This window comes from Paroedura picta, chromosome 7, assembly GCF_049243985.1.
Source record: "Paroedura picta isolate Pp20150507F chromosome 7, Ppicta_v3.0, whole genome shotgun sequence".
NCBI lineage: Eukaryota > Metazoa > Chordata > Lepidosauria > Squamata > Gekkonidae > Paroedura > Paroedura picta.
The window spans coordinates 43,692,858-43,715,687 of record NC_135375.1 but is presented as its reverse complement, the minus strand read 5'-3'; the positions used below and the strand labels follow the sequence as shown (position 1 = coordinate 43,715,687).

General features: G+C 41.8%; 1 long non-coding RNA gene across 2 annotated transcripts in view; it reads left to right on the top strand.

The window, feature by feature from the left end:
• The first annotated feature begins 5,110 nt into the window (after positions 1 to 5,110).
• Positions 5,111 to 22,830, top strand: part of LOC143841770 (uncharacterized) — a 73,524-nt gene continuing 55,804 nt past the window's right edge. For both annotated transcript variants that reach the window (XR_013232806.1, XR_013232805.1), the window contains exon 1: positions 5,111 to 5,221. This is a non-coding gene — a long non-coding RNA (uncharacterized LOC143841770). The remainder of the gene's footprint in view (positions 5,222 to 22,830) is intronic.

Below are 22,830 nucleotides of genomic sequence, written 5' to 3'. Positions count from 1 at the left end.
AGGTGCTTGTAAGTTTTCACTAGTGGAACAAACAAGAATTCTGAGGTAGAGGCAGTCTCATCTAGAAAATGGCACAGAGAGAGTAATTTAAAGAAAAATCCTATTTCTTAGCACCATTGTTTTGATCTGAACCACACATGTCCATGGGTCCTGTTAATGAAAATTTAAAAGATGAGAAATCCAGTAGTGGATCTCCAGTGTTTTCTCTAGTTGAGATCTCATAAATCATGCACACGTGGGTCTTTGGATTTGGTTTATCAACCGTATCAAGACTGATGGTACGAAGCATTACAAAACTGAAGACCCCTAGGCTTTCCTTCAGTCTCCAAAATAATATATTCATCTGTTTAACTCCTTCTATTAAAGAGGAATAGAAACTCTGTAGTCAAATGTTATCAAGCTAGTAGCTCTTAATGATAACCCTATTTCAGTTTTGAGAAATCTGTGAATACACAGCAGAGAAGGAATCCTTTTCCTGTTGTGATACCGGTAACCAAGAATAATTGGGTTTGCTTTTATTGTATCTTCAGTGTTTTGCTCAACAATGCTTTTTTATCAGCAAAATGCTCTGAAGGCTAAACATGCAGCAATGTAGGCTGTGCTGCCTGATAAGGAAGTACATCTTGAACTATAGATTTGAAATTCAAAGTTCCATCATGAAATAAAGTCCACCTCAAAGTTAATGAAACATGTCAGTCCCATTAAAGCCACTGACCCAATGAACACTACTTTTCATTGGAGACCAAGTAGGCTGCAATGTATCCCATGACAAATAGTCTCCTTAAGAAAGAAGAAAATGTTCTATAGCTAAATTTCAAAAGGCAAGTCAAATAATGTGTGGCCCAATGCCAAAGGTGCATAAAAGCGATACAAGGTAACAGGTGGGAATATTGGGCGTTTCTAACTCTCATCTATTAGTTGAGGGGGGGGAATTGGTAATTAGAATCATAGAATCATAGAATAATAGAGTTGGAAGGGTCCTCGGGTCATCTAGTCCAACCCCCTGCGCAATGCAGGACACTAACATCCCTATCACTCTTCTACTGTAACCTGTCACCCCTTTGTCTTCACAGAATCAGCTTCTCCGTCAGATCGTTATCCAGCCTCTGTTTAAAAATTTCCAAAGATTTTGGAACCCACCACCTCCCAAGGAAGCCTGTTCCACTGAGAAACCGCTCTATCTAATTGCCATAAGACTGGATAGATAGATAGTGCCCCGTCAATTTCTTCCAGTTAACTTTTTTTAAGGCTTTAAAGGCTGAGAAGTACAAGCCAAAGGTCACAAACCAAAGTGCTCTTGGCATTCCCATCTTTGTCTGAGGATCAGAGCCTGGAGTTGGGATGCAGACCTGCTACTATAAGGGAGAAAGGAGCCCTTTCTTACATTAAGACACAGTTTTTCTGCCTTTTCTTCTCCTGATTCTTTGTATACATTGCATTTTTGCAATTTAACCTACTTTGGATCCCTTTTGAGAAGAAAAGCAGAGATTGGATGGATGGATGGATGGATGGATGGAATGAACATTTCTATTTCATCCTTCCTCCAATGACCTGAGGCCAATATTTTATCCTACTCTGAAGTAGGTTATACTGAGAGATTGTGATCTGCTCAGGGTCAGTGCCAGCACTGGAACTGTGTCCAAGATCACCCAGATCACTAATACTCTATCAATTCACCACACTTTTCATCTTATTGGAAAACTGTGTTTATTTTGGGGCCCAAAATGGACATAAAGGTCCCAGTCTCCAGCCTAAGATTGCACTTCCCTCCTCCTCTTATCTCATTTTCACATGTACAAGCCCATGCCCTAATATATCATCCAACAGACTTAAGTTGAGTTAATGATTTGTCTTACTGTTGCCAGCCTGGATCTTGCAAATAGCAGAAACATTTGGCAAGTAGAAGCCTTGAAACACAGCGTTGCATGCATCACAATGTCACTTTCTGTGAAAACCCAGAAGTGACAGTGTGGCCATGAGCTGTAACTCTCATTTGGCAATTCACCAAATCTGCTTAGTATAGAGATCTGGGGCATTCCTAGAACATCACAGTGTAACCATTATGTCATTTCCAGATTTTCACAGGATGTAAGATAACAATTCATGCAGCACTGCCCCCAAGATGTGCAAGGTGTTCTGGCTGTAAATATTTACATATATGTTGTTCCTGTGTGCCTCTTCAAATGTTGTATCTCTGACATTTCCCAATAAAAGAAAAGTCACCAGTTGTGTAACTATCTTTAGTGTTTCAGTCACATATGCCTGAACTATCACTTCTTTGCCTAAAATATCTATCTACTGTTACATAGCCAGGAATATATAGTGCAGTAATCCTGTAATTACTTTTACCACAGAGTACAATGTGGGTGCACACAATTTCTGCTGGAACAAAAGCAAAAAGTAGCCTGCAGAGGCAAAGATCTTTCCAATTTACCTTCCTCTGCAGTGTGTGGGAGGGTGTGATGTTCAGATGCAGAAAGGTAGTTAATTATTGCATTGCTTATTGGAGGCAAAAAGGGCTGTTAGCTTGTCTGTTCCATTTTCTTTTGCTGCCTGAGCTGCCTATTATTTTCTAGGTCACCCAGCGAGTCAATCCACTCTTCTTAATTGCTTTTTCAGATAGCCAATGCTTTTGTCAGAGAAACCACCAAAAAGAAATGAATTGTTAGAAAAGGTTACCCAGGGTATTTAGCTGCTTAAATTGGTGGATGATCAGTTTGCTCTAGAAACAGTAGCTCTAGTTCTAGCAAGTAAATTCTAGTTGAAAGTTCTTCTGTCCAGAAAAGAAGTTGTTTCACCCCAATACTCCAAAGCAGTGACACCCACAACTCCTGTGTGTAAACTGCACGGAGCTTTTATTCCAACCCCAGATCGATTCAGTCCCTGCCCTCTACACAGAATGCGATTTCCATTTGGATTTTGGGCGATTTAAATTTTCCTTCTGCAGCAAGAAGGATTGATCCATAGTGACCCTACCTTTATTGTGCGATATCTTAGAGTGCTTTTAATCAATATCCAGATTGGGAAGGAAAGCTCCGTCGTAGAGAACCTCTGATAGGCTACACCTGGTCATGTGACATGCTTGCCTTAAAGGAGAAGCCCCTAATTTCTCTCAACTTCTGTCGGTCCTGAATTTTATCTCCCTCCTCTACCTGTTTTGATCCTCTCCCCCACCCCTCCAAGAAAAGAAAGAGGCTCCCTGCCTGGCTCCTCTCCCCCCACTTCAAGAAAAGAAAGAAAGAGGCTTGGCTCCCCCCCCCTTTCTGAACTACCCTAACCACATGCAGAAGACTTTCCTGTTTCAATGGGGGGGGAGAGAAAGATCTGAGTTCAAAGCGATCTGAATTAAACAGGATTGACAATGGAATAAAGAAAGTAAGTGCAGACTCTGCCCTGGTCCAGCCATAATATTTTTCATGGTTTTTGACCTCTGACCTAGATAGCCCAAGCTAGCCCAGTCTTGTCAGATCTCAGCTGCTAAGCAGGGTTAGTATTCGGATGGGAGACGACCAAGGAATACCAGAATTGCTACGTGGAAGAAGGCAGCAGCAAACCACTTCTTTGAAAACCCTACAAGTTTGCCATGTCAGCTGCAGTAGGACTGCGGAAAAAAGAAAGACCTGCACATCTTCAGGGCCACCTTTTCCAATATGCTGCTGGGTGATAGCTTTGATAATCAAATCAAGGCCTACTTAGAGTGCAATCATACAGATCAACATCTGTCCAGACTAGGGTTGTGCACGGGGGTCCCTATTCAGTTAAATTCAGGTTTGGATGAACCTGATTCGGACCGATCTGGATCCGAATCAGACCGATTTGGATTGATCCGACTCGATTTGGATCGATTTGGAGGCATCCAAATAGATTCGGGGCCAATGCAAGTCAATGGAGCCGTTGATTTGCATTGGAAATCCTTCCCCCGCCTCTCCAGGGGTCTGGGGGGGGGGGTAAGTTGCACCCCTGAAACTTCTTGGGGAGCTCAGGGAGGGTCTGTTAATGTTTAAACTTGGGGCTAAATGGATATGTTTTTCCATGCTTTTGTTCAGTTCCTATACATAGGAATTAATTTGTCCACATTTGTTGTGCTAAATACAAGCTACTTTTGTATTCCAACTTGGTATTTCTGAAATTAGCATTTGCTTTGCTTGTAAGAGTAACTACACATGAGTGAATTTTTAGTTAGTGTCTTCTGTCCTCTAGTGATGGCAGTGAGTAAAGCAGTTGGGAAAAATGTTTCTTTTAGTGAATGAAAAGAGGGACATTTCTTCGTTGCAGTGAAGCAAACTTGTAGGACCTCCGGGAGCAGGAGATTGATAATCTTCAGAGATCTCACGTAATTTAAGTGCCATTCTGATTTATTATTCATTTATTCAAAACATTTATTAGTTCCTTTTCTTCCTTATGGAGCTTAAGGCATGTTCAAGAAAGATAAAATACATAAAGCAAATACATAAAAAATAGAAAACAAACATTTAAGATCACAATTTAGGACTGCTTTAATCAAATAATTCATCCTCAACTGCCTCCGAAGGATTGAAAGTGAGGTCAGGAGCACCTCCCAGGTGAGGCTATTCCATAATCATGGGACTGCCACTGAAAAGGCACTCTTGTATACCCATCAAGCAAGCATCTTGATTAGTGGAACAGTCAGGACCGCCTCTCCCTATTATCTTAATTCTTGGGTCAGAACATATGGGAAAAGACGATCCTTCAGTTACCCTGGTCCCAAACCACATATGGCTTTAGAAATCAAAACCAACACCTTGAATTGGGCTCAAGAGCAGATTGGTGACCAGTATAATTCTACGTAATTCTGTATAATTCAGGATAGCACTCAATCAACACTCCTTTGGAAGAAAAGGAGAACAGACTAACTTCATAGCTAATAAACCTTGCATAATCGCTCTCAAAAGTAACAGTGACCAGTAGTAGCTTCACTTTACTTTCTACAGATTATTCATTAAATAGAGAAGGATCAATAGATTTCATGGCTAGCATGACTCAGCATGACCCAGTAGTGAGCACCTTAGATCCTGGAATCAAAGGTTACTTCAGCCACTCGCATAGCCTGAAGAAAATCACTCTCAGATTTTCCTCTGCACTGGCTGGTTCAGACATAGACTGCAGCATCGTGCGGTACTGTGAATGAGCCATCACAGACAATATTTTTCATAGCAGCACACTCAAGATGCTTTTCAGTTGAGTCACTTCACACATTCAGGTTTGGTCTTCTTTATTTATTATATTCGTATTCTTCCTTTCCCTGAGGGCTCAGGGCAGATTATATTGATTAAAAACAAAGTTTAAGTGTACATAGTAGGAACTTAATTTAATTCTTTGGGCCTGGGGATCCTGAGCAAGTTTTGCTCTCTAGGGCCTATTCCGCACACATAGGATAATGCACCTTCAATGCACTTTAGAAGTAGATTTACCTGTTCCGCACAGGAAAATCCAGCTGCCAAAGCACATTGACAGTGCATTATCCAATGTGTGCAGAATGGGCCTAGATCTTAATGTTCTTTGGGTAATGTGACCATTAACATTGGTAAAGCGGGATACCATTGACTGGGGGGGAGGGTTCTTGATTAAAAAATTGGTTTATATGGAGCAACAAAAAGTTTCATAGAACACATAGAATGCAAAAATAGTATTGTAATATATATTTTAAAATTTCAACATAAGTACTATTTGCCAAGTGCCCCCAGAGCCAGTTTGGTGTAGTGGTTAGGAGTGCGGACTTCTAATCTGGCATGCCGGGTTCGATTTTGCACTCCCCCACATGCAACCAGCTGGGTGACCTTGGGCTCGCCACGGCACTGATACAACTGTTCTGACCGAGCAGGAATATCAGGGCTCTCTCAGCCTCACCCACCTCACAGGGTGTCTGTTGTGGGGAGAGGAATGAGAAGGTGACTGTAAGCCGCTTTGAGCCTCCTTCGGGTAGGGAAAAGCGGCATATAAGAACGAACTCTTCTTCTTCTTCTTCTTCTTCAGATGTCTCTCCAAAAGTGGGGCAATCTGGTCACCTTATCTTTGGGGGACACAGTGGAAGAGGTGGTCTTACAGATACAACTGTCCCAGACCATTTAGGACTTTAAAGACAAGAACCAAAACCTTGAACCTGATCCTGTCTACAGTCTGGAACCAGTGCAATTGGGACAGCACAGGTCATATGTGTGTTTTCAGTGGGCCTCAGTGAGGACCCATAGACCCTTTACAGACTGGGAACTTCATTGCTCCAGCTTCCATGAAAGAACACAAATCGGGGGTGGATGAGGTGCACCGGCCAAATGCTCTCCCATGTGGATGCAGGAAGAGGTGGGGCAACCTGCCATGACTAAAACTCCAGCCTGCAGCCCAGCATGAAACCTCCAGTGCATAAAGGGTCATATTGTGGTATTCTAGATCAGTTGAAGATTCCAAAGCAACTTCAAGGGCAGCCCTGCAAACACATGAGATGATAGAATCCTGAGGTGCTAAAGCAGAGGATCCCTTAAAATTTGAATTACACCATTTTTTTTTTACTTTCTGGGATCATTGCAGCTATCTGGAATAAACAGTGGGTATTCCAGGATCCATCAAATGTAAATGAAATGCTAGAACAGAGCGTGCGGGACATCACAAAACAGCTCCTGCCATGATGTCATGCAAGCTGTGTGTAGAATAAAGGTTGGAGCTAATTCAAAATTCTGGAGGTACACAATAATAGTTCTGATCTTTTAGGAGAATCAACTCTTGACTCAAATTGCTATTGTCCAATTAGCTTATTATCATTTTTGGGCAAACCATATTTGCTAGATGCATTAACTGATTGGCCTGAATGATCAGATAACATTATGGGCCTGGAGTAGATAAGCTTCAGGAGGAAGAGTTCAACTTTGGATCATTGGCTAGTTTTATATCACCTGACAGAAAAATGCAGTCATTCCCCCAAATGGCCCCCTTTACATAGGATGTATTTATCTGAAAAGGGCTTTTGACATCAGCTCTAGGACAAAATTTTAGGGAAAATGCAACGCATCATGATTGACAAAAGGCTGCTGTAGCTCATGCAGCAGCTTTAAGTAGACCTCACAGTTCAGGACCCACTGCAATTATGGTGGCAAGCTTACTGAGATATTTAATCTTAATAGAGGACTGCTTTTGGGGCCCATTTTTGTTCAACCTACATATTAATCTTCCAGCCTTCTTTAATGAGCTCCTTCATTCTCCCTGTTTGGCTAACTTCAATAATCCAGTCTAGCTTTACATTGACAATGCAGCTTTGCTCTCTTATACAAGAGTAGGACTGCATAGGTCATTAAATTTTTCTTTGAATATTGCAATAATAATTATTGAACATAAAGTACTAGAAGAGGGCAGGCAGAGCATGAGGCATGTGACTGTGCCTGCCCCCTTCAGCCAATCCCAGGGTGCCATGCTTCCCTACAGCATGTGCACCCTGGGCTCCAATTCCCCTTCCCGCGTATTCCCCACCCATCCCGCCCACAGTATCAGTGGTGGCCTCGGCTTAATCCGAGCCACAAATTGACAGAAATAATTGTTTTTCTAATTCATTTAAAAATGTTTTATATATAGGTGGTTCTGTTTTCCTAATGATTATTTTATGTATGCAATAATAATAATAATAATTATTATTATTATTATAATAATTATTAGATTTATTTCCCGCCTCTCCCGACAGGCTTGAGGTGGGTCACAACAACTAACCCCATTAAAATTCCCATTAAAACATCAATCTACTAACATGACGGCCAAAAATCCCATCCCTCCCCCAATTATTAAAGAGGTGAAGAGGAAAGGATAGGGGAGTAGCGTACACTCCAACTCCTAGGGGGGGAGTGATATCCCTGATTCGCTGAGCCCAGCCTCAACCATAGACCTGGTGGAAGAGCTCCGTTTTACAGGTCCTGCGGAAAGCTGACAAATCCCTCAGGGCCCGCAGATCACCCGGGAGCTCATTCCACCAGGTAGGGGCCAGGACTGGAAAATCCCTGGCCCTGGTCGAGGCTAGGCGCGCTTCCTTCGGGCCAGGGACGATTAATCTTATTAATTGATTAATCTTATTAATTTGTCAATACTAGCTGCTAATCACCAACTAATCAGCACAATAACATGTGGGGTTGGATTCAATGAAAAAGGACAGAGTCATCTTTGGCCACCAAAAAAAGCATGCTGTGAGAATCATAGTACCTGTATGTACAAAGTCATATGGGATGAATGAAAAAGTTGTTTGGATCCAACCTACAGACCAGCTGGTATTTTTAAAAAATTGCTAGATTATATGTGTAAAATGTATTATTAATACAAAGGTTTGAGGTGAAATTATCAACTGGATTCAAAACTAACTCTAGAGGGCGCTGCATTCTTAGAATTTTAACCTTTATGTCTTTTCACCAAAGAGAGATGGGAAAGGGGGAGGCACAATCACATATGACTATGCATTTCATGACATTACATTGTCAATATAAGAATGCTATTCGTGTAAGCAGATCTTTCTGTGTAAGATAGCAATCAGTGCAGCATCAGAAATGAATGTTTATAATACCTATTTTATAGAATTCATAGTGTACTCATCTGTTCTCATAAGGACTACCAAGGCAGCTAACAAGGATTTTTTTTTTGTAATATTCATTTATTCATCCCACCGCCCGAAACAACAAAATCCTGGAAGTGGCCATATAGTATTTGTCAAAATGATTCTGAAAGCTCTGTCTGATACTTTGGAATGCTACATGTTGGTTTTACCACAAACCATTAGAGGTACTTTCTCATGGAACACATCTTACTTATTATGAGTACATGAAACAGGCAACAAATAAGAATACTTAGCCAACTGTGTACCCAGTTAGGGCTCTCAGGGCAACAGCCAGTTGAAAAGATAACTAGTTCTTAAAAAAAAAAAGGCTCTTATAGATTTGGATTGTGATGTTCGTTGGACAATTAGGGTTATAACATTGTAAGGTTAGGAACTGTGTATGTTATAAGTTAAGAGTTACCTTTATTATATATTTTATATATTGCATTTACATTGAAGTCCCAAATCAATGCACTTTGAGAGGTGTAACAGTTAAAGACTGCATTGTTATACATTTATATCTCAAGTGTAGAATTAGGGTTGTAGATAACAATATTTTAAGTCCAACATGCCTTACATATGCTTCATGACTCAGCCAACCAACCGTCACTTTTTCCCACTGGTTACCTGTGAGTGCTTCTTTCTCCCACTTGCCAAAAGACTGCAGTCCTTTAGAACAGAGGTGTCAACTACATGTGTTAAGAGGGCAGGATTTGACATAACGGTTGTTGGGCTGGGTCATGTGTGCCATAAAATGTAACATCAGGTACTGGAGATATAACCTTTATTAAATTTTAATTTAAAATTACATAATACAATATAAAACTTAATTTAAGCTAAAATTCCAAACTAAATTAGACTCTAATATTGCCCATCCTGGCAAATAGATGGGGAAGAAATGGAGATAGTGACAGATTTTATTTTCCTCGGCTCCAAGATCACTGCAGATGGGGACTGCAGCAAAGAAATTAAAAGACGCTTGCTCCTAGGGAGGAAAGCTATGGCAAATCTAGACAGCATCCTAAAAAGCAGAGACATCACCCTACCAACAAAAGTGCGTTTAGTCAAGGCTATGGTATTCCCAGTTGCAATGTATGGCTGCGAAAGTTGGACCATAAGGAAGGCCGAGCGTCAAAGAATTGAGGCTTTTGAACTCTGGTGCTGGAGAAGACTCTTGCGAGTCCCTTGGACTGCAAGGCGAACAAACCGGTCAGTCCTAGAGGAGATCAGCCCTGACTGCTCTTTAGAAGGCCAGATCCTGAAGACGAAACTCAAATACTTTGGCCACCTCATGAGAAGGAAGGACTCCCTGGAGAAGAGCCTAATGCTGGGAGTGATCGAGGGCAAAAGAAGAAGGGGACGACAGAGAATGAGGTGGATGGATGGAGTCACTGAAGCAGTAGGTGCAAACTTAAAAGGACTCCAGGGAATGGTAGAGGACAGGAAGGCCTGGAGGATCATTGTCCATGGGGTCGCGATGGGTCGGACACGACTTCGCACATAACAACAACAATAACAAATATTGCCCATAAAGTCCTATCCTATAAGGACAGCAGATGGCAAATTCTGAGTTGGTCTCGCTGCATGGGCTGGGAACAGGGTGCAGCCAAAAAACCACATGGGTGAAGAGCCAGTGGTGCAGCAAAAGGGAGATGCTCCCACACTGTCTGGCTGTTGTAGCGAAGGTGTCCCATCATGCTAGAACTGTGGCTCCTGAACTAATCTCCTGTTCACTACCTTGCACCAGTTCCTTGCAGGCCACATAAGAGCCGGACCTTGTTTGACACTCCTGTTTTTTTAAATGTATTCTGTTTATAAAAATACCATATGTAATTTTAAAATTCACCTGGCAAAATTGTACCTTATAGCTTAGGTGCTATATTTCTTTTGAAAGGACTATTGCCAAACCATGCTATGCAATAGATTTCAAACTTTGTCACGGTTTAGTCTTACAAAATTAGTAACTGGAAGACATAGCAGTGAAAGCTAACCATATGTGTACATATAAATATATTCAGAGATTTGCAACATTGTCATAGACAAATGTCAACATTCATATGATGTTGAACATTCACTGTAATAGACACCATTAATTGTTTGAACCCAAAGGCTGAAATGATTTCTGATTGATGAATAGTATCTATTTCCTGTTCCACTAGATGGCACAAGTAATACTTTTGTTCACTCTACTATTGACGTAGAGACTTCTGAAAGAAATGCTCAGGAAATTAGCAGGTCTCTTTTTTAAATTGGTGCCCTGAGAAGACAATTGCTCCAAACAAACAGAAACAGTTATTGGTGGACAATCCTTTGCCATGCTGTTAGTACTTTGTATTGCATGGCTATATATGCTGAGCACCCTAATATGGACACATTGAAATTAAATATAATCAAGCAATGTTTTATTTTTGTTTTGTTTGAGTGGGAACGTAAATTGAATGTGGTGTAAACAGAGGGCTGAAGTCAGACACAAAATCTGTTCGACATCAAGGAAGGCAACCCAGATACCCTTTCCTATGCTGTAATCACAAATCTATTCTTCCTTCTTGCAAGTTCATGACGAATACTAGTTGCCAAATTCAGCAAACAACTATGTTTGGCTTCTATCCTGGGACACCATGTTCTGGCCAAAGTAGGCTGATTTAGGAAAGATTATTTTATATGCTCATTTTGTGAAGGAACATATGGACACAGACTCTCAATAGATGCTGCCCTGATCATTTAAGACTTTAAAGGTCAACATCCCAAACTTTGAATTGTACACAAAAGCAAATAGGCAGCCAGTGCAGTCATTCCAAAATTGGAATAACATGCTCTCTGCAGCTTACTCCAGGACTGGGGACATGCTGGGGTCAGTGGGTACGTTATGCCACATGAATGACTGGCTAGCTCTATCTAAGAATTCTTGAGGGGGGGAAGCTTTTAAAATTTGTGGGATGAAAACTTCCCTAAGAGTGCTTATTTTGAGAACAGAACCATTTCTGATTAGAAAACACCTCAAGGTGATAATCCATTGCCCATTTCTGCTCACTCAATATTCCCCCTAACTCAAGGTGAATTTTTCAAACTCATTATCATGTTTCTCATGGGGAATGATACTCCTCCCCCTAGCTATTATTACCATCAGTATTAAACTATGCTTAAGGAGCATAAGGAATAACTTATGGGAAGCCCTATTGGTCTAAGAAAGGTAGCATTTTACAAGTAGGCAAAAGTATCTGTAGAGACATAGTAGTTAGAATGTTGGGCTAGAACAGGCTTTCTCTTTTTTTTTCCCTGTTGATAAACCCCTGGAACATTCTTCAGAATTTGAGAAACTCCAGACGTTACATGACTGCAGAATATGGCTGGGAAGCATAGCTGTGTACATGCCCACCCAGGGCCCCTCCGCATCCCACCTGCTCCAGGTCTATCACTGGCCATTTGGGGGAGGCAGATCGCCATGACCATATATGGTCTTATCACCCAATAAATGTTTAACAAATTAAAAAAGTATATAAAAATAATTAACTCCCACACATTTGGGAAATTCTTATAAGCCTGTCAAGAAACCCCAAGATTTCCAAACCCCTGGTTGAGAAAGCCTGGGCTAGAATTTTGGAGATCTGGATTTAGATCCCCACTGTGCTGATAGATACCAAAATATCTGAAAATTGCATGTCTACATTATCTAGCCTTTCTCAACTTTTTTTTACCATTGAGAAACACCTGAAACATTCTTCAGGCTGTGAGAACCATCAGAAGTGATTGTGCAGAATATGTGTGTATATGCCCACCCAGGGCCCCTCCCCTTCCCACCCCCCTCTGGGCCCATAATTGGCCAATTGGGGGGGTCAACATGATCATATATGGTCATATCACCCAATAAATGTTTTAACAAATTTAAAAAAATTAAATTAATTAACCTCCACCCATTTGGGAAACCCTTCCAGGGCCATCAAGAAACCCCAGGGTTTCACAAAACCCTGGCTAAGAAAGCCTGACATAATCTATGGCAGATTAACCTTTCAATTGTATTTGATTTCCAGTTTAGTCATGGAGTTAGTTTGTAGCTGACTAGAAGGGAAGGGAACCTGGATTTGATTGTAACTGGCACCCAGGACCTTGTGCAGTGAGTAAAAGCAATTGCACCGGTTGGGACCAGTAAACATAGAGCTATTGGTCTGAACACATGTTATGTGAGTAGTAAGATTCTGGAAGACAGCCACGTTTAACTTCAAAAGGGGCACTTTCTCAACCATGAGAGGTTTAGTTCAAATAAAATCAAAAGTTAGCTCCCTTTAGGATGCTTTAAAACCATAATAAAAGAAGTTCAGCTAGAAGAAATAATTTTTACTATGGGCCGCTACAGTCAAGAAGATGCTGTCAGGGTTAACCAGTGGAGATTAGGGAGGGCAAGGAGATCTCCTTTAGAAAATGGAACCAGAGGCCAAATGGGGAAGATCTGAAGGTGCATAAATTCTGGCAAAATAAATACAATATCTTGTGGTTATATGAGCCTCTTGTGGCGCAGAGTGGTAAGGCAGCTGTCTGAAAGCTTTGCCCGTGAGGCTGGGAGTTCAATCCCAGCAGCCGGCTCAAGGTTGACTCAGCCTTCCATCCTTCCGAGGTCGGTGAAATGAGTACCCAGCTTGCTGGGGGGTAAACGGTAATGACTGGGGAAGGCACTGGCAAACCACCCCGTATTGAGTCTGCCATGAAAACGCTAGAGGGCGTCACCCCAAGGGTCAGACATGACCCGGTGCTTGCACAGGGGATACCTTTACCTTTACCTTTTTACCAGTAAGGCAAGAAAAAAAATGGAATTTGAGAATTGCCCTGCCAGAAACATTATGTAAAATCACAGGAACATCAAAGAAAGCTGTTGGAACATTAGAGGACAAAGGAAGGAGAAAAGAAAAAAAATATGAATAAGCTGAACAAATATTCATATCTTTCCTCACAATGAAAGAATAAAATCTAACAACACTTACAGGGCCCCCAATCCTCCCTCCCTTGAACCTATGTGACAGATCTGACCAACCATGGGCCTGTTAGATTGTTCACTGTTAGAATGTTATTCTCAAGTTTATTGTTATTACTATTGTTATCTTTATATATTATAATCAGTCTAATGTATGTGAACCGCCATGAGCCTTAGGGGATGGGAGTATATAAATGTAAGAAAAGAAAAGAAAAAATAGAAAAAATAGAAAAAAATAGGAAAAAGAAAATAAAAGAAAAGAAAGAAGCCATGCAGAAGATTTTTTTGTGCAGAAATTTTAAAGAGAAGATGTGTGAAGAATTGTGTCAAATAAAGATGTCCAAAGAAGAACTTCCAGAGCTAATGTCTAAATTAAAAATCAACAAATCACTGAGTCCATATGGTATGCCTCCAGGACTCCTTAAAGCATAGCTGGTCAGGAGGTCAGGAGATATGGGCTGGGTTGCCACCAATATGCTGATGACACCCAGCTCTATATGTTGATGGGCAGCCAGCCAGGCACACCCCTAGATTCAATAGCCAGTTGCCTGGAGGCTCTGGCAGGATGGCTCTGGCAGAAAACTCCTTGAAGATGGAGGTCCTATGGCTGGGGAAGAAGTGGAAAGAAGAGGAAATTAACACGGCTGGCCAGAAGAGGGCACGCTGATGAGATTCCCCCCCATCAGTTCAACCTCCATTAAGTCTCTCTATAGTGGTTTTTTACTAAGTGCCTCCTTCCCTTCCTCCTCTCAGTTGTCAGACTACTGTCCCTTCTTCTCCTCTCTTTTCCCCCCCCCAACCCACTAGAGGTTGAACTGACATGGGGGGAATCTGCCTCCCTCGATGGGCACGAAATGGAGGGGGGTGGGTGGGAGCGAGGGCAGGACAAATCTGCTGAGTCTTTCATGCATTTCCCCTCCATATGTTCTTTGCCATGATTGATCGCTGGTTGCTCACCAGAGGCTCGCACATTTTATGGTGGTAAATACACTTTTCTGGGTTTACTGCATCGCGAGTTAAAAATGGTGAAATCATGAGCCAGCTGCTGGGCAGCCTCTAGATGTAGGTGACATCATGTGGAGGGGCCTGAATATGTCACCAGCATTCAGAGGCTATCCAGCTTCATTTTGCATGTGCGGAAATTCCCCTGTTTACCACATCTCAAATAAGAAATTAAAGATCTTGAGACAGTATAGAAAAGGACATCCAAAATGGTCATGGGGCTGGAGTGCTTGTTTTCAGATGTAAGCACTTTCAGTTTAGTTTTTTTTTTTTAAGGTGACTGAGGGGTGACATAATAAAGATCTACAAAATCATGAAAGGTATTTATAAGTGTTCAGATATGAAACAGATTGAAAGTAAATTCTTAATAGATGAAAGGAAATACTATTTCATATAGTGGGCAGTTGATTTATAAAAGTCACTGCCATGAGAGGCAGCTGTGGCTACTGGATATAAAAAGGGATTGGATGCATTTATAGAGGTCATTTTCTGTTGTCCATTAGAGCTGAGTGGGATCTCCGAGATCAGAAGCAGAGTGTCTCTCATATTGTGGGAACCAGTCAGCTGGTGAGTGTTACTGCCTGCAGATGCAGTTAGCAGGCTTTCCTTTGGCTTCTGACTGGCTACTGTGGGAAACAGGACGCTAGATTAGATGAACCTTGGATTTGATCCAGTACGACTGTTCTTCTGGTTTTATGGGTGACCTTTGCCCAGTCACTACCTAACAACATAACTTACCTAATAGCTTATTGTGGGGATAAAATTAGCTAGGGGGAGTCATAGATACTTCAAGGATAAGCAGTTCAGGCAAGTCTGAGCCCAGCACTCCCCAAGTCCAGAGCCACAGGTGGTCACTTGGGTCGCTGCCTCTAACTCCAGCCCTGGGAACATGTCATTTTCCTACATTTCTTAGGCAGCACGCTTTCGCAGACAACCCTGAATGGTACACATTCTCAAGGTTCCATGTCATATCCTTTTTACATTCAATGATTATGTAAGCATACCATTTGTTTAATTCTAATTTCAGTGGCATGACTCAACTCTGAGAACTTGGCATTTTGTTCAGGGGTGATTGAACACTAATAATAGGAAGCAGCTGGATTTTTTTTCTACATCATTATTCCAGATATTTCATGGGGTAACTTGTTTAAGAATGATCTCAGCCCAAATATTCACACTGAAAACTAATTACAACAATTTTCAGAAACAATAAGTGAAGGAATCACACAATGCAATCCTAAACAGATCTACTCAGAACTAAATTCCACTGTGTTTGATAGGGATTGCTCCCAGATAAATATGCATTGGGCATGAAGTGTAGTTGTTGGAACATCTGGCTAGGCTTTTGGAGGCTCACATTCAAATTACTACTCTGCCATGGAAGCTTGCTGGGTATTCATGGGCCATCACATGTGCACATAGCCTACCTCACAAGACTGTAAACAGAGGAAAAGAGAGCTATGTAAGCTGTTTGGGTAGGAAGAAAGAATCATGTATAAATGAAGTAAATAAAATAAACGGAAATAGTAATCAGCTCCAGACACCTGACAGAGTGTGCAATATCAGTTTGGTCGAATTCCAACAGCATTCCTTTTTTTTGGGGGGGGAGTTATAAGTGGAACATAAACCTCTGTCTAAATATAGATAGAAATCACTGAAAGTATACAGTCACATACTTGGTTTGGATATTTATATACAGCAACTAAACTCAAAAGAAAGTACATGGTTGAGTAAGGAACTCTGGTCCATGTCCATTGTTAATAGATATATTTTGCATTGCAGTAACTCAGCCCAAACTACACACATTGAAGAAATCATGGCTGCTGTTTTCCCATGTCTCCAATTATTAGCTGATCAAGATGTGTGACCTGACATCATCATGCCAAGATCTTCCCCATCTACATGCCAGAAATGGCAGCCTTTAAAAGATATGGAAAACCAAGTATGATGATGTATGCATGTTGAAAAACATTTTTGTGTGCTTGTAACTATAGGTAGAGATTTCAATCATTTGTAATAGAGAAACTGAAAATATCTCATTGTTTTACACCAGCAATGTTGAAATGTTGACTACTGGTATTGGTATTGGAACAAAGTATAAAATGAGGCCCTAAAACTGTCTTGGCTGCTCCTTATGCAAGTGTCCTTGTATATCAAACAGCAAAAAACTATAGACAGTTTGTAGACACCAGAACTTCCATCCTTGCACACAATTACTGGGTAAACCCACTGGCCTAAATCAATTAGTTTAAAGCTTCTATTGTCCTTGAAGGCAACTGAAGTGATTAAAGGAAATGTATTTTAAAAGGCATCTTTGAGTGTGGAGATGAAGTTACTTTGTTGATAGGAAAGAGTCTAATGTAAATTAGTTGCTCTGCCTTTGGGTCTGTATTGAATTTAATCAACTACCAAACCCAACCCAACCCAACCCAACCCTGTTAAACTAGATTAGAATAGCATTATTTTATTTTTCATTCTTCCACATGGCATGCCTGTTTGCCCTTCTTGTCTCCCAGGCTTTGGGACACAGAAATGGCTCCTTTCCTATTGTTAGAAACTAGATATAAATCCATCTCTACCGGGAAATGGAATCAATGGCTCTTCAGTAGCATTACAAGACTCTCTGAATCTAATTTTCCATAGTGCCATCTGTAGTGTTTGAAAAACAACTGATACCAACTTGGTACTAAACACATGATGGCAAGCTGGAAAACCATGTCGAGATAAAAGTCTTGCAGTTATCAAATTATCACAGATAATGTGACCAGCGCCTTATTGGAAATTCATGAGAAGATAATCAATCCTGGATTTTAGCCCAAAAAATTGTCATAGGACACAATCAGTTTACTCTGAATTCCACTGACTTCAAGAGTAATTGCCCTTACACTTGTGATTCTATGGCAATATTGCCTAAGGAAGTAGTAAGGCTGACAGCTTTTCAGCCTCCTCCTGTAGCTAAGCTTTTAAGAGCATCTTCATATGAAGACATTAGTGCAGAAGGCTTTTCTCCAGAACTGTAAAAGAATTATCTGCCAGCTTCTGAACATTGAACTGCCGTTCAATGTTCACTTCTTCTGGCTGAGTTTCCTGAGGGAAGGAAATTTCTGCATGTAAAAAATTAAAGTTGTTCCAAGATGTTTTGAGGCCTATAATCAAAACTTTTTCAGCCCTCCTCTTCCCCATTATTTTGGGATAACCATTATAGAGCCATTAATTAAGTTTTGTATAGTGTCTGCATTGTGCTGGCAAAATCTTTCCCTAAATTCACACACCTGGATTTCAGGCACTGGTTAATATTTGCTTAATATGGCTTGTTCACTAGTATCCAGTTTTAATCTCAAGGTCCATTTCTTTTAGTACTGGAAAAAAAACGTGAGTACAATGGAGAAAGGAGATCTAAAGTCCCATTCAAACAAAACTTGGAGAAAACAGATTAAATTTTGAGACCCATTAATATAATGAAATTAATGTGGATATAATTTTCTCAGAATTTACCCCAATAGCTGTGATTCAATTAATTTTAGTTAGCAGGTCTGATAAAGAACTACCTAATCATCCCATGAAGATATGCACAAGAAGAGAGATGGTAAGTTCCATTTTAGGAAAAAATAAGTTCATGTCAGTATGAAATATAAACCTGAATATAAGCAGAAAAACAGTTCAACTTCATTAAAATTATTAAATAAATCTCATCTGTTTGAAATATATTTCATTTTAATGTACTCCTTCCAAGATCAATTGCTTGTAATGAGTTTCTAGTCTTCTTTTGTTGATAACTAGAAATATAGCCCATTGCTCTTTTAAATGCAATGGGCACTAGGAGCGGGCTAGAGGGGGCTGTGGCAGGGGGGCCATCTACTCCGCCCCCCTTCCCCCCCAGCCTCCTTGCTTCGCGGCAGGGGAAGGAGCTGGAGCGGCACATCTGTGACGCGCTGCCTCAGCTCCTTCCCCGGCCATGGAGCCCTCTTCCGTGCAGTCTGGGGCAGTCTGGGGCTCAGGGGGCCAACCGGGAGCCGTGCTGTGCACGGCTCCCCATTAGCCCTTAGCCCAGGACTGACAATGGGGGGGGCAATCGAGAGATGCACAGCTCCTCCCTATTGCCCCCCCAATTGTCAGTCCTGGGCTAATGGGCTCCTTTCCTCATCCCAGACTGGGCCCACCCCAACCCAATTAATAACAACAGTAACACAGGCCTTCAATATACAACAGACATCCACCAAAGTAAGAGTTAGCACTGAGTAGCGGTTAGAAGGTCAGATTAGAATCTGGAAGACTCTAGTTGGAATCTCTCATCCTTATCCATTGTTCCTCTTAATATTTGTGAAACAGCCAAGGGGGTGGAACATGTCCAGGGTGTCCGAGGTGGAATAGGGCCAATCTGGGTGCAGCCAGCAAAGCTGGCCGCACCCTGATTGGCCCTGCACTTACAGCTCCCACCCTCCCTCCCTGGGCACTAGCCACTTTACTCTCAGACACACTATGTACAGCTATGACTGCAAGTTACATAAGACACAGGAATGGCCCATGTTGAATTATGCTCCATAAAATATAGAAAAGTGTGGCAGTTTGTGGAATATGTGGGTGGTGGAGTCACAAAGAATGGCTCTGCGAGTTGAGCGGAGCTGGCACAATGTGTTCATGGCATTTTTGTGTGATGTCAGCATGTTGGGAAGCTTATGGGCCACACCCCCAGATCCTCCCACCATTAATCTGATTCCACCTGGTAATTCTAGCTTGAGTTCTTTAACTAATTCAGTCCTTTTACCTAAATTAACAGTCTTGGCTGTGGTTTGTTGTTTTCCTTTCTCTAATTTTGGACTATGGAATTTTATATGTCCCTCCTCATGACAGTGAAAATATACTATCCTTTTCTTTTTATTTGGCTTGGGAGTGTTCTTCCTCGCAAAGTTGGTTTTAGTCGACTCAGTTTTCTCTGAGGTGCCCTGAAGTTTATTTTTCTTAATGAGGGTTTTTGAAAAAAAAATCCTCCCAAGTCTCCTTCTATTTCATCTGAAGAAGCTTCATCTAAATTTTTAATTGTTTTATTTTTCAGGTACCATCTCAGCTGTCTAGGAACTTGTCTATAAAACTATTCCAAACTGATTAATTGCTTCAGTTCTTCAAATGTCTTTACTTTGCTCCACTCAACCCATCTGGGTAAAGTTTTGTCTAGGGCACAATCTAGCTGTGTGTACATTTTGTCTTGTTTTTGTCTAATTTCTCTGGAAAATGTCCTGTTTTGTTTGATTATCTTAGACATTAACTCTTGATATTCCATCTGCAATGCAAGGGCCCAGCCTCGGTTGCTATTGTGTGAGAGGAGGAGAGATTATATACAATTCTCCCAACTTGAAACTGCCTAGGGAAGCTGTTGCTTAATGGGCATGAACATGGGGGGGGGGAGAGTTAAAGCCCCAAATTACAGGCTACGGCTTTTTGACAAATCAGCCTGGAGGTTTCTGCAGGTTTGCTGTAGCCTGCGTATTTGTGGCTGACTCCATTCTGTGGATCGTTTTCATCCTCTGCTTTAAAAATATCTAGCAAAATGTGCTCAAATAAAGAGAATGTGCATAGATCATTTAAATTATATACTTGTTTTAATGTTCTATCTAACCATACATTTCTATAAAGATTCAAGAAGTAGCTTTGCTTGGAAGGATTGTTAGAAATGTCTGCACTTCATAGCAACAGAATGAGACAGTAACTAGGGGCAGAGCACAGCTAACAAAATATTGCAAAATCAATTGCAGCTCTCTGTACCACAGCACTTTAGCACACATTTAAGAAACAAGCAAACTTCCTAGCCACTGAATCTTCCCAAAGGCAAATTGGGAGAGAGTGTACACCATTCCGTGCTGCTCAACATGCTTAAAAAACAAAACAAAGGACAATAATATTCACAAGCCACATTCATATTCCTGAAACAAAAGGTTATTGTTACAGCTTCCCTTAGGAGAAGGTCGGAGCTCTGCCATTCAAGCACATACAATTGGATTAGCCAAGACAATGACAGCCTCCTTTCCTTGCTTGCTGATTTGATTCAGTATCAGAGTGAGTTATTTATTGTGTTATCTAATTTTGGAACCACATCGTTCCACTTTTATTTCAACAATCAAGACAATAATATGCATTTTAGCATCTTGGGTTTTGTGTATTTTTAAAATATTAGCCTCTTAGTTTTCAGTTTTTGAGATGATGGAAGGCAGGAGAAAGGACATATCAAAGAGCAACCAGTTTTGATGTTATTTCAGCACATCAGGAAGAATTTTGAACCTAGTCAAAGACCAACAACAACTTTGTAACATACATAGTCAGACATAGCTCTGACATATACAATGGGTAAACCTTGTGAAAGTTAGATCTAGAATAACCAGACACCATTGACAGTTCTTTCATTACAAAGATGATGTTTTCCATTGTGGATCTTGTGAGCAACATGTTGTGTATGTGGTCTTTTTCGCACCTGGAGCCCTTTATGCACGGTGCCAGATTCCGCGCGCTGGCACCGTGCCGTTGCGGTGGGGCACAATGCCCCGCCGTTTCCCATGAACGCACGGGAGCGGGGCATGCTGGGTTGCCCCGGCGTAGCGCATGCACACTTTACGCTGGGGCTAGGAGGCCCGACCAAGGTAAGTGCAGCGGCTCGGCCAGGAGAGGTGGGAAGGGGCCGGGAGGAGCAGAGGCGACAGGGGGTCGCCCCTGCCAGCTCCGTGCCACCACGGAGACCGCAGGGGTGAGCGGTGTCCCTTAAGAGACGCTGCAGGTCGAGGCTGGGTGGCCCGACAAGCCCGGCGCCAATTATGTACAGCGCCAGGCCCTGCAGCTCCGGCTTACCCAGGAAGCTCCAGAAGATCCCGTGTTCGCTTAACATGGGTCTTCCGGAGCCCTAGGCCGGGAGGCGCCCACAGTCATGGTGGCAGCATGCGTTCTCGGTGATTTTAACCAAAGTACTGCCACCGCCAGTGTGGGCCTTATGGCCCGTGCATAATAGTCTGGGAGGGTTTTTTCCTGCTGGGTTAAAACTTTTAATTGGCATTATAAACGTATACACATAAAAAGGATCTCACTGTTCCTGTCTATTTCCTGTTTCTTTCCCCTGAGAACCTCTATATCCTTTTCCCTATTCCTACTTACTTCTATCCATTCAACCAACAAGCAAACCTACCATTATCTGTTCCCCTGTCTTCAGCTTTCTCTTCTTCCATATACTTGGCAGGCTCTCCCTGACCATTACCACACAGGAGGCACCACACAAATGCTGCCGCCTGGTTTCTGGCTTGGGTCTTGTTGCCCTGAGTCACGAGGGAGCATTGGCTCTCAGGACCTTGTCTGCCCTGGATTTGTGCTCCTACATGGGGCAGCTAGGGTGCTGAGGCTCTGTTGCACTACAGGGAGAAGTGGACTTTTTTTCTTTTGTAAGAACGTGTGATTCTGCAGCATGGCAGAGCTGTCTTGGGACATTGCTTTTATTCTTTACAACATAGTATTATGGGCAAGGGTGGGGAGATGCTGGTCCAGAATGCCATTCTGTGCCATTCTGGCCGTCAAGAAGGGCCTGGAAAGGGCCCTGTCTTCTATCCCTGCCTTTTGCTAGGAGACACCAAGACATGTAGGCTGACAATACTGTATGGGTGCCTAGCAATGGCCACAGAGAGTATTAATTTTTAAAAAGCTACAGGTGCCGCTTCTATTAATGGAGATATTAAATCCCAGTGTATGATAAGTATGTCTTTAGAGTTTATTTTAATGCAAAACTAGAGTTTTTCTCAGGTTTGTAGAACTGTCTTGTCTGTTCAAGGCTCTGGATTTAAGTATCCACAGATTTGGTGGTTGATAATTAGCTATACTGACAAATGAAGGCCTCACAAGGACTTGTGGTGAGCATCTAAATTTCCTCCTCCCTCACTATTTCCTCTTTGCCTTATGTAAGCCTCCCTAGCTTCTCTCCTTTTACTGCTTCCATTATCTGCCCCCTTGTCTTGGGCTTTCTATCCTTCCTTCCTTCTGACAGTCTCCTGCTGGGAGACCCCTGGCCAAGTTGCATAGTGCTGGCAGAGCCTTGCTCAGTTACATGGTAGGGGTTCAGTGTCTTCCCTCAAAGCCACCCCCCCAAAAAAAAATTAGAAATGTCATTGCCTCCTTACTGTGCCTTTTATTGATAGAAACCAAAGACTAAATACTGATGTGGTTGCCAAGTAACATCCACAGATAGCATCCATTTCTTAAAGTTATAGGTGCTCTTTTTATCTTGGGGGTGTAGCTTAATGTACCCATGTATTTTTTATTT